Source organism: Thamnophis elegans, chromosome 12 (genome assembly GCF_009769535.1).
Source record: "Thamnophis elegans isolate rThaEle1 chromosome 12, rThaEle1.pri, whole genome shotgun sequence".
Taxonomy (NCBI): domain Eukaryota; kingdom Metazoa; phylum Chordata; class Lepidosauria; order Squamata; family Colubridae; genus Thamnophis; species Thamnophis elegans.
In genome coordinates this window covers 20,906,161-20,918,705 of record NC_045552.1, presented here as the reverse complement: position 1 = coordinate 20,918,705, position 12,545 = coordinate 20,906,161, and the positions used below count along the sequence as shown (strand labels likewise).

The 12,545-nt window shown below is 44.0% G+C and overlaps 1 long non-coding RNA gene across 2 annotated transcripts in view; it reads left to right on the top strand.

Annotated features, from left to right (window-relative positions):
* Positions 1-128: 128 nt before the first annotated feature.
* Positions 129-12,545, top strand: part of LOC116515477 — a 23,403-nt gene continuing 10,986 nt past the window's right edge. For both annotated transcript variants that reach the window (XR_004256260.1, XR_004256261.1), the window contains exons 1-2: positions 129-237; positions 2,526-2,704. This is a non-coding gene — a long non-coding RNA (uncharacterized LOC116515477). The remainder of the gene's footprint in view (positions 238-2,525; positions 2,705-12,545) is intronic.

The window sequence follows — 12,545 nt, the reverse complement described above, 5'->3', positions numbered from 1 at the left end:
TGGAAAAAAATCGGCCACCTGGTCTCGTGGGGGCGGAGGGAAAGTCCGACGGATTTCTTCTTGCTTCTCCCGGCACCGCCCAGCTCCTTGGAGTCAAGAGTCAAATTCAGATTTATTACAGCTCTAAGGCCGGAATACAAACAAAATATCGGATAAAAGAAGTATGACATCCTTCAATGTGTAAGAGGAAAATAAGGATCATGGAGCCTAAACATAATTTAGAACCTGGTTGCTAAGGTAATCCAAATAAGAGACTATTATATGAAGTTCCAATCGTCAGGAATGATATGGTGCATCGTACAGATGGTCACCCAGAACTGGGCAACTTAAAGAGGTAATTAAGTTGAGCTGCAGTGGCACAGTCGTTGAAGTGCACTACTGCAGGCTACTTCTGCTGCCTGTCGGCTGCCTGCAGTTTGGCAGTTCAAATCCCACCGGGTGCAAGGTTACCAAGGTAAACCACTTAGAGAGAGCTGGAAAGAACTGTGAAGTGGTATATAAGTCCAAGTGCTTATTGCTTAATTTTTGAGTCCTTTCCTTTGGTCCACAAGTGGCACTTGGAGCCATATTTGCTGGCATGCCAGCAGTCAGCTCTGCCGGGCATGTGTGCACCAGCCAGCTTTCGGCCTTCCGAAGGGTTGGGGGAGGCCATTTTCACCCTCTCCAGGCTTCAGGAAAGCCTCTGGGGACTGGGAAGGGGTCATGTGTGCATGCGCAGGGGGGGTGTCATCCACACATGCACAGGTGGGCAGGGAAGACTGAATTGGTGTGGGGAGGCACGCACAGACAATTTTGGCATACCATAAGAAGAACGTTCTCCATCACCGGTCTAGTGATAAGGGCAGCAGGCTAGAAAGCAGGAGTCTGTGTGTTCTGATCCTGCCTTAGCTGCGAAAGCCACTTTCATGGCTAAGTCGGGAATAGAACTCACGGTTCTGGGTGACCATCACCATTGGGTGACTTTGGGCCAGTGTCTCTCTCTCTCTCTCTTTCTCAGCCCAAACCACCTTACAGGGCTGTTGTTGTGCGGAAAATAGGAGGAGGAAGATGTGTTAGATATGTTTTTCACCTTGAGTTATTTATAAAAAAAAGAATAAAGGTAGGATGATAATAAATAAATTAATATCCACAGAATGTGTGCATTCTGAGACTCCCAATCCCTATTACAGATAGTCCTCCATTTACAACAGTTCATTTAGTGACCGTTCAAAGTTACGACGGCACTGAAAAAAGAGATTTATGACCATTTTTTATACTTACAACTGTTGTAGCATCCCCATGATCATGAGATCAAAATACAGATGGTTGGCAACTGGTTCATAGTTATGACCATTGCTGTGTCCCAAGATCCCATGATCCCCTTTCAACAACTGGGTTACTAAGTTATCAACTGCAGTGATTCACTTTAACCACTGTGGCAAGAATGATCGTAAAACGGGGCAAAACTCACTTAACAAATGTCTCTTTCAACAACGTAAATTTTTGGGTCAATTGTGGTCGTAAGTTGAGGACTACCTGTAATGGATATCTATTATCAAAAGTTATGGGATTTCGGAGCCTTGGGGCTGATTAAAGAAATGTTACAAGAAGAGAAAGAGAAAATCACAGCAATGCATTTTTATGATACCTTGTTGGTTTAAAATTGTATCTTTTCTTTCTTTTCTTTGCGTGTGGGGGGGGCAGGGGAAGGGGATTGTAATAACAATCCCCTTCCCCTTTTTTCTATTACAATTGCCTTCCATTGAAGACCTGTACATTGCACGAGTCAAAAAGAGGACTTTGAAAATATCCACAGACCCCTCACATCCTGCACATAAATTGTTTCAACTCCCACCCTCAAAACAACACTATAGAGCACTGCATACCAGAAGAACTAGACACAAAGACAGTTTTTCCCCCAACGCCAACACTCTGCTAAACAACTAATTCCCTTAACACTGTCAAACTATTCACTAAGGCTGCCTTACTATTACTATTAGTCTTCTCATTGTTCCTATCATCCATGTCCTCCTACTTATGACTGCAGGACTGTAACTTTGTTGCTTGTATCTTTACGATTTATATTGATGGTTTCCTAGTATGATTTGATTGCTTAATTGTACCCTATGACAATCATTAAGTGTTGTGCCTTATGATTCTTGATGAATGTATCTTGTCGTTTTATGTACACTGAGAGCATAGGCACCAAAGACAAATTCCTTGTGTCTAATCACACTTGGCCAATATAAAGATTATTCACACTGTTTAAAGTCTATTCTAGAGCACTCTCTCGCTCTCTCTCTCCCTATCTATCCTATCCTCCTATCAAATATGGGAGGTGGAAATCCAGAAAATGCTTACATTCACCAGTCAGCCAACCAAAGACGCTATTCCACGAATCAGGGAGGAAGCCCGTTTGAAAAACGATACGAAGAACAAAAAGTAAATTATAATAATATTAAAATCTGTTGCATTTTTCTCCCTCCTACAAAGAGCAGCTTGGAAAGCTCTCCTACCAACCTCGGTTCTTTTTCTCCGCCCGACAGGGACTTAAGTTCAATTGTCTTCTAAGTAAACCCCAACGGGCAATTTCGTCCCACGCGATTTGCAAAGCAATTAAGTGGTCTCCAAGTGGCAAAGGAAGTCCCGTCCAGATGCCTGGCTATTTTCCCCCCCAGTCTCTGTTGCCGACGAGTGGATCCAAGCAGGACTTGGCCAACCGCCAGTAAGTAAGCCATGGTAGGCAACCTGGGGCCCGGGAGCGCCACCATACTACATACACTTTTGTAACTTTCCTGCAGCTGGACGGCGGTCGAATGCAGCCTTTGTTCAGTCCAAATTGAAGTGTCCCCAACAGATGGCTGGCCTCATTCTGTTTGGACACATTTGGTGATGGGAAACCAAGCCTCTATCATCCATCTATCTATCTATCTATCTATCTATCTATCTATCTATCTATCTATCTATCTATCTATCTATCATCTACCTACCTACCTACCTACCCACCCACCCATCTATCATCTATCTATCTATATCTATCTATTAATTATCTATCTATCCATCCATCCATCCATCCATCTATCATCTATATCTATCTATTATCTATTATCTATTTATCTATCTATTATCTATCTATCATCCATCTATATCATCTATCTATTATCTATCTATCTAACATCAATCGATCTATCGATCGATCTGTCTATCATCCATCTATATCATTTATATATTATCTGTCTGTCTGTCTATCCGTCCATCCATCCATCAGTTTCACCCGTCCATCCGCCAAATAGATGTTAACAGCTATAATATGATCAAATAGCTTAGTTTCTTTATTTAAGTGATTATTTTCTAAACAACTCTTTCTTACAAGGGACACAGCTAGAGGGTGAGTTGCCTAAATTTGGGAATGTGTAAAGTACTTCATTTTAACATTTCAGGGGAAATAAAGGCTATACTGAACATTTTTGGAAGTGTTGTTCTACATTTTACATGTGAAACAAAGTAAGGATATACACCAGCTTATTTGGGACTGTAAAAAGTATAACATGAATCAGATCATTTAAGTATTGAACCTGTTAAAGTCACTCCAAAAACACGAGGAATAAACTTGGAACTTTAAACAATGTAATTGATGATGGTGATGATGATTTGGAGAAGATAACAAAATACAAACACCTGCAAATAGAAATAGAACAATTATGGCAAAGGCAAGCAAGGGTCATACCGATTAGTAATAGGCACCTTGGTGCAATCCCCAAACAACTGGTGCACCACTTGAACACCATTGGCATTGACAAATTTGCCATTAGTCAATTGCAGAAGGTGGCTTTACTTGGAACAGCTTACATCGTGCAACAATATCTGTCACATCCCTCAAACATCCAGCTCTGCCTATCCCAGGTCCTTGGTAAGGACTTGATAGGTAGACAAAAATGCCAAACATCTGGCTGACTGTGCGATTCATAATCACAATTACAATCATAGCAATTTGATGTCACCATCAGACTGCTAGAATATTTCCCCCCAGAATTTAATTAGGATCTGCCTTCCTGTAAAAGTATTTGAACTTCAGCTTCAGTATCTGTCCTTCCAAAGAAGAATCAAGGCTGATTTCTTTTAGGATTGACCCACAGTCTCCTGGTGATTGGCCCAAAGTCATCCAGTTGGCTTTCATGCCTAAAGTGGGACTAGAACTCATAGTCTCTTGGAGATTGGCTTTCACACCAAAATTCAGACTAGAATTCACAGCACCTTAACCATTACATCAAATTGGCTTTCCTACAACCCCTGCCATCCTTGAGGGACTGTGTTAAATGAGCAAGGACTTGGTAAGTAGCAACCAGTTATCTACTTTATCAACTCTTTGGCTTGCAACTTGGGATGATGCCAAGTCCCAATTGACTGTGGGTTCAGCCAACCAACCCAGAATAAAAGGTGGCTTGCAGACACATGGTGGACCCTACCACTCTTCCTCACATGTGCTGATGAGTGTGCAAGAAAGAATGCTCCTCCTTTATTGGCCGGTGACATTTCTCCTTTGCTCTGCAGCCAAAAAAGCTTTCAGAGCACCTGAGCTAATCTCGCCCCCAGGCTCCTGATCGAAAAGAAAACAGCCACAAGGAAAGAGACGAGAGAAGGAGGAAGGCAGAGAAACTATAAAAATAGGGGCTGGTTGCATCGTTCTTTTATTTCTCATCTTTTTGGTTTCTGATTCTGTTTTTGAGACCAGGCCAAGGGTCTTTCCTCATATACACCTAACCACGGGGCAAATAAGTGGTGAAACTCAATTATTTTTTCTACCAGTTCTGTGGGCGTGGCTTGGTGGTGGGGTCCTGTGACTGAGTGGGTGTGGCCAGATCAATGTCACTCATGGGCATGCCCACTCAGTCCCCTCCCCCCCACACCACCAAGCCACACCCACAGAACCCGGTAGGAAAAAATGTGGGTATGAGTCCACTCACAGCAGAGGTGCTCCTCCCTTTATGGTCCTCCCCTGGCTCCCTCCCTCCCTGGGTCTACTTTAAAGGAACAGGCTGCAGCAGCTCTGCTGTAAACGGAGGGAGAAACATTTGGATTGTCTCGGCTGCATTTAATGTTGAATTCTGTGGCAGAGACAATCCAAACATTTTTTCCCTCCATTCACAACAGAACTGCTGCTTCCTTTATGGTACCCCCCAGCCCCCTCTCTCCCTGGGACTACCTTGAAGGGACAGGCTGCAGCATCTCTGCTGTGAACGGAGAGAGAAACGTTTGGATTGGGTTGGCGGGTCGAGCAGCCAGAAGAGGTGAGCGGCGACAGGGCAACCAGGCAGATGTGGGCGGAGCCACTAGGGATTTTTGCCACAAGTTTGGAGAACTGATGTCAATCGTCCCTGCCGGTTCAGCCGAACCAGGTTGAACCAGGAGGATCTCACCCCGTGGCAAATATCTTTTGCAACAGGGATGTTTTCTGCAATGCTTCTCCAAGAGATTGCTTTCTTCTTAGGATCACATCTGTAGGATCTGTCACTCATGACTTTGGAGCGGCAGCCAGAGACCACAATGACTTGAAGCAGAGGCAACTAAAGCAGGAGAGGAGTCAGTCATCGAGACAATATATTTTGTGCTAGCCAGAATTTTCTATTTTATTTCTGTTTGCTTTTAAAGGAGGCTTAATAAGCTACGGAAAATATCTAGAACCATATTTGTTCATTGCCTCACTTCAAATGTTCCCAGGGATTTAATCTCAGTTTATCTAGAGAGCAATGCATTGGGGGAAAAGTGGTTTAAGCAGACCCAGGGGTGGGCTTCAAAACTTTTTCTTGTTGTTAAGAACAGTAGAAAAGAGAGAGTGGTACATAGGGCACTTTGAACTCTTAAATGAAAAGTAAGATATAAATGAGTGTTTCATACGTACATTATTGTATTTTATAATTACCATAATTATAAATTATTTATTATACCTGTTTCCCTGAAAATAAAACCTCCCCAGATACTAAGCCCAATCGGACTTTTGAGCGCATGCGCTAAAATAAGCCCTCCCCCGAAAACATTGCAACACAGCAGCAGCCATTAGGTGACCACACTCGCCACCTCCTGCACCCCAAAAATAATAAGACCTTCCAGAAATAAGCCCAAGGGCTTATTTCAGGAGTCAAAAGAAAATATGACCCTGTCTTATTTTTGAGGAAACACAGTAGTCTGCCTAGAGTAGTCGTATGGTAAGATAGGTGGCATTTAACAAATAAATAAACAACATTAAATAAATATATTTCTTTTTGGGAAGACTTTTTCCATGAGCAAAGCTTATGACTCTATGGGAGAGCTTGGGAGAAAACCTCTACCATACTTTGCTGTGCCAGCAATTAGTGATGCCATGAAGGAAAAATGCCTCTGGGTGGCAGTGTTTGCCTTCAAAATTCCATTAATTTCTGAAAAGTAAATGACCTGGAGTTTCTCTTTTAGGAAATATTAAAAAGGCCGAATGTTTCCCCTCAAAGAGAAATAGAAATCTTAAGACAGAAAATCAGCCCCAGCTCCCTGCCCCCAGCAGATATTTTAGTTAACTACAAGACAGTGGTGAGTTGCAGGCGGTATGTCGCGGTACGGGCGTACCAGAGCCTGCCCGGAGCATCGGATATCATTCCGGTACGGTGCTCTTGAACAGTGGTTCCCAAACATGGCAACTTTTAAGACTTGTGGACTTCAACTCCCAGAATTCTCCAGCCAGCAGAGCTGGCTGGAGAATTCTGGGAGTTGAAGTCCACAAGTCTTAAAGTTGCCATGTTTGGGAACCACTGCTCTTGAAGGCCCACCTGTCCACCCGAGCTCCTTACCATGTTTTAAAGCTTTCGGTGCTTCCGCGCAAGTGCAAGGTGCATACAGTGCCTGCGCGACATTCCACCGAGCAGCTGGAGGCTTGCAAAAGTGTCGCGGAGGCTTGTGAAAGCATCATTTGCAGCTACAACACATGCGCGTGCTGAACACATGTGCAAATGCACTGTGCGCGTCCATGTGGGTGATGCCGGGCCCATTCCAACCGTACCAATTGGAATTGGATCTGGAACCCACCACTGCTACAAGACAAAAAAACCTCCTTCACCCTCAGGACATAATAGGATTAGCCCTCAATCCATCTAGCAACAGAACCCACCACATGACACCTGGGGAGATTGCATCACCCAGCAAGGTTCAACCAAGCCTGGGACTCAAAGGCCTAATGCATGGCCCCATGGGAGTCTGACAACCAATCAGGATACATTTCTTGCCACAGGAACAGGAAGCAAGTTCAAAGCCCAAGAGAGGTATACATCTCTCCCTCACCCATGTGCTTGATTGCCCAGGACCTCAAGCTACGTGGACCTGCCCACCGTTAAACCATCTTTCCAAAAAGCTTCCATGTTTCCAGTGTCTTCCTCCCCACTTGGAACGGAACCCAGATGGACATTTCTTCCAACACTCTCCTGTGCAAGTGGAGTTACCACATTTTCACTGTTAATTTTAACCTTTATTATTATTACAGGACACACAAATGCTAGAAAAGTAGCTTTTCGTTGCTGTTCCAATGCTGGCCACCATTTTGACTTGTTTGACTTTCTTTGGCAGGGTCTCAGCCACTCTGGAAAATATTTTAGCATTTTACCAAAGGAACCTGTAGGGTTGGGGGGGGTGTTTGTTTTGTTTTGTTTTGTAGCTCAGGGTTGAAACTTTGGTCTTTGGAGCTTCCTGGTTTTCTTGCAAATGTTTCATTACCCAAACTAGTCACTAGCACTGATAATGTTACCTAGTTTGGGTAATGTAACGTTTGCAAGAAAACAACCAAGCTCAGAAAGCACCAAGGACCCATCACAATTTTTTTCTACCTTGTCCATAATTTCCTTTCCTTCTTTCCTTTCCTTCTTTCTTCCCTTCCCTTCCTCCTTTCCTTTCCTCCTTTCCCTTCCCTTCCTTCCCTTCCTTTCCCTTCTTTCCTCCTTTCCCTTCCTCCTTTCCTCTCCCATCCTTTCCTTCTTTCCTTTCCTCCTTCCCTTCCCTTCTTTCCCCCTTCCTTTCCTCCTTTCCTTTCCCTTCTTTCCTCCTTTCCCTTCCTCCTTTCCTCTCCACCTTTCCTTCCCTTCACTTTCATTTCCCTTCATTTCCTTTTTTCCTTTCCTCCTTTCCTTTTTCCCTCCTTTCCTTTCCTCCTTTCCATCCCTTTCCTTCAAAGGGTCACTCTCGGTTTGAGTTCCTTATCGCACCATCTGCTTTTCACAGCAGTGCAACATTCACCGTCCCTGTTGGCCATGAACATTTAGCCAAAGAATCTCTGTCAAAACAGCCCTAAGGCTTATGCTAGCAACCTTCCTCCCCCTCCCCCACCCCCAGGTATGTCTCTGCATCCAGGTGAGAGACAAGAGGGCTTTGGGAGAAACCCCCACGCCCCGTCTCCAGACAGCCAGGAGGCCTTTTTCCCTTATGGAAAGCGCCTGGGATTAGCTCCCCATCTTGGAGATCCCAGGCTGACATTCTTTCCAGCTCGTCCTTTGAAGGGGCTTTATTAACCCCTAATTGTCCTTGGAAAGGAAAGCCAGGTGAAGCCTCCTGAGAGGGAAGAGTCCAGGGCCAGGGGAGGAAAGGAAGGAAGGAAGGAAAGAAAGAAAGACAGAAAAAAAAGAAAGAAAGAAAGAAAGAAGGAAGGAAAGAAAGAAAAAAAGGAAGGAGGGAGGAAAAAAGAAAGAAAAAAAGGGAGGGAGGGAATGAGGAAGGAAGGAAGAAAGAAATGAGGAAAGAAAGAAAGAAATGAAGGAAGGAAGGAAAGAAAGAAAATAGATCAAGGCTGCAGTTATAGATGATGCTTCTTATCCTTTGAATACAGTTTGTAGAACAATTTCATTTATTATTTTCTGAAATCATCCAAAGCAAAAGAATAAGTCAGAATAACCTAACGGAGCAATCTCCAGATTTGATGGTTATTTTAACTAATGTGGAATAATACCAAGCATCAGAACAGTCAATTTTCCTTATGTAATCATTTGTCATATTATGTCTTTATTTGTTTTTTTAGATTTTTTTTTAAATCCCATCTTTATTATTTTTATAAATAACTCAAGGCAGTGGATGTACTTAATGCTCCCTCCTCCTCCTATTTTCCCACAACCACAACAACACTATAGGGTGAGTTGCTCTGAGAGAGAGTGACTGGCCAACCTGATATGCTGCTGAGATTTAATTTTTCTTCTGGGGGGGGGGGAGAAAATTATCTAGGAATAAGCTGGCTGAGGAATTCTGGGAATTGAAGTCCAGAAGTTTTAAAGTTGCCAACTTTGGAGACCCCTGAAAGCTATCTCACTGGATCAAGGTTGACTCATCTTCCATCCTTCCGAGATCAGTAAAATGAGAACCCAGATTATTGGGGGCAAGACACTGACTCTGTAAACTGCTTAGAGAGGGCTGTAAAGCACTGTGAAGCAGTATCATTGGTGGGATTCAAATTTTTTTACTACCAGCTCTGTGGGTATGGCGTGGTGGGCGTGCTTGGTGAGTGTGCTTGGTGGGTGTGGCAGGGGAAGGATACTGCAAAATCCCCATTCCCTCCCAATCAGCTGGGACTTGGGAGGCAGAGAATAGATGGGGGCGGGGCCAGTCAGAGGTGGTATTTACTGATTCGCTGAACTACTTAAAATTTCTACTACCGGTTCTCCAGAACTGGTCAGAACCTGCTGAATACGATCTCTGAGTGGTATATAAGTCTAAGTGCTATTACTATCAGTCAGTAAGCACTTTTCTATAGAAATTGCTTAAACTCAATTTACCTTTCCTGGAGTAATCATGGTCTGCAGTGCTTGGAATGAAATAGATTAGACTTAAATATCAACAAAATCAACAATATTTTTGTTTCAGCCACCAGATCCGGCAGGCTGGGGGGCTGTTGAAATAGCCAGCCCCACTGTAACTATGAATATTGTGTATTTTAAATTGTTGTTTGTCTATTTATCCCCTTCCCTTGTTTATTGTAAGCCGCCCGGAGTCCTTCGGGAGTGGGTGGCATACAAGATCAATAAAATACAAAATAATACAAAAATGTTGGACTTTTCCCGCTCCAAGTTGAGGAAGATTTTTGTAGCTGTTTATTTGGCCCAGTTTAAAGAGGCCAAATCCTATGAGTTGGCTCCTAGAGCATCCACAACAGAAGGCCGAATGACGCCAGCAGCATTTGTGTTGTTGCGTCACTAGCCCCACCCCTTTTGACTTGCAAGTGCTTGTGGGGCAGCACTTTGAATTTGTCATTTTGACAAAAGCAGGAATCTGCTGCAGACGCCCATGCACTGGCCTTTTAAAATGTTTCCTTAATAAATCATCACCTATAAATAAAGAGAGAGAAAGAGGGTGGAGGCAGAGTCTTAGGCTAGTAGATAAAATTAATGTTAGGCTTGGCTGGTTGTGAGAATCTGAGACTATTTTTTAACAGATTAACAGAGTTGTAAGTCATCTAGTCCAATCCCCCCCCCCCCCCGGTCCAAGCAGGAGACCCTGCCTACACCATTTCTGGCAGACGGCAGTCCATTCTCTTTTTGAAAGCTTCCGGTGACGAAGCTCCCACAACTTCCGAAGGCAACTTCTGTTCCATGGGTTGATTGTGGTGTCCAGCATAGAGGTGTCCGCATGGAGGAGAGTCAAAAAAATGACACCTACCAGCATCCAACTGGAGCCCTGGCCCAGCCCTTGTTTCTATGCAACCCCTGCCAAAAGAAGTAGGGCACCCATTGTGGGACTGTGGCTGCCATCTTTACTTTTTTTGACCTTTGTCCCTGAAGATACTGTTGGGTGAGGTAAAACCTGACTTGTTTTACCTCCATACAAATATCCAGTGGCTAAGACACTGAGCTTGTCAATCAGCAAGGTCAGCTGATGGCAGTTCAAATCCCTAGCACCGTGTAATGGAGTGAGCTCCCGTTACTTGTCCCAGCTTCTGCCAACCTAGCAGTTCATGCAAAAATGCAAGTAGAAAAATAGGGACCACCTTTGGTGGGAAGGTAACAGCATTCTGTGCTCCTTCGGTGTTTAATCATGCTGGCCACATGACCACAGAGACGTCTTCGGACGGCGTTGGCTCTTCAGCTTTGAAATGGAGATGAGCACTGGCCCCTAGAGTTAGGCACAACTAGCACATATAAAAACTTTATAAGTTTGAGAACTACCTGTATGTCTTTGCAGTCTATTTTGTTCCCCAGATTTATTTAGGACAAACCAGGGAAGGTTTCTTTGGAATCTGAGAAAATAAATTTCTCCTCCCTCACCCCACTTCTGCTGGAATATTGTTTCTTTTGGTCTTCATTAAGACTGGATGTGTTTTTTATTCTTTAGGCCTGTTTACCAGATCCAGTGAGCAACTGAATCAACCAAGGTGTGTCAGTCACTTTAGTAGGGCCCAATAGCATCTCAGCACCTGAAAAAGGTGGGTGAGAAAGAATTTCTCTGCTGCACCAACCCTACCTGCTTACTCACTGGAAAATAATGGCTTGCCCGGAAAAATAAAATAAAATCCCCCCCCCCCCCCCGGCCGATCCCATGGTGTTTCGGTAAACTATAACAAATAATAATGTTAACCTTAAATAATTTCTTATTTCTGTGAATTAAGAAGAATAACGAAACTTCTCATCTTTAGAGGCCCTGGGTAAAATGCCTGAGTATCTCAAAACGAGGAGAAGACTCCTGCGAGTCCCTTGGACTGCAAGGCAATCCAACCAGTCAGCCCTACCCTGACTGCTCTTTAGAAGGCCAGATCCTGAAGAGGACACTCAGGGGTGTCAAATTCAATTTCATTGAGGGCTGCATAAGGCTTGTGTTTGACCTTGGAGGGCCGGGATGGGTGGGTGGTATGGCCATGGTGGGCATGATGGGACTCGTGTTGGGGGCACCTGTGGTGGCCAAGTGCTAATGCAGAACTTCCCTGAGATCCTCCCTCACTCTCAATATAATCTCCTTCCTTCCTTCCTTCCTTCCTTTTCTTTCTTTTCTTTTACCTTCCCTCTTCCTTCTCTTTCCTTATTTTTCCTTCCTTGTTCTCTTCCTATCTTTTTCTTGGTCTTTCTCCTTTCCTGTCCCTTCTTGCATGCTCAAATGCAAAAGGGGAAAGATTTCTCCTTTTGTTTTGTTTTTAGTTTGTTTTGAGAGCCCTCTGCCTGCAAAAATGGAGAATGGGGAGGGGGGTGCCCATTTTCTGTGACAAAGGGTTGCAGAAGGCCGTTGGGGCAGAAAATGGGGTATGCCAGTTTAGCTGACAGTAGCACCGTGGGCAGCCCTTTGCTGTTTTCAGTCTGGCTCTGTGGTCCAGATCTAAGCACCCCACAGGCCTGATCCAGCCACAGGCTTAGAGTTTGACACCCCTGACCTATTTCATTGCAACAGTAACAGCCTCTTCACCCTGATTCATAAAAATGCCTGCATTTGGATCCAGGAATTCCATTTATTGCATATTTTTGCTCCTTGCTTCTGTAGGCTTGGGTTGGCCCAATTTTACAACAGCAGAGAAATGTGGTCAGCAGTTGATGGGCAGAGATGCCTAACAGGCTGCCTCCCAAATATCTCTTTCTATGAACTTAAGT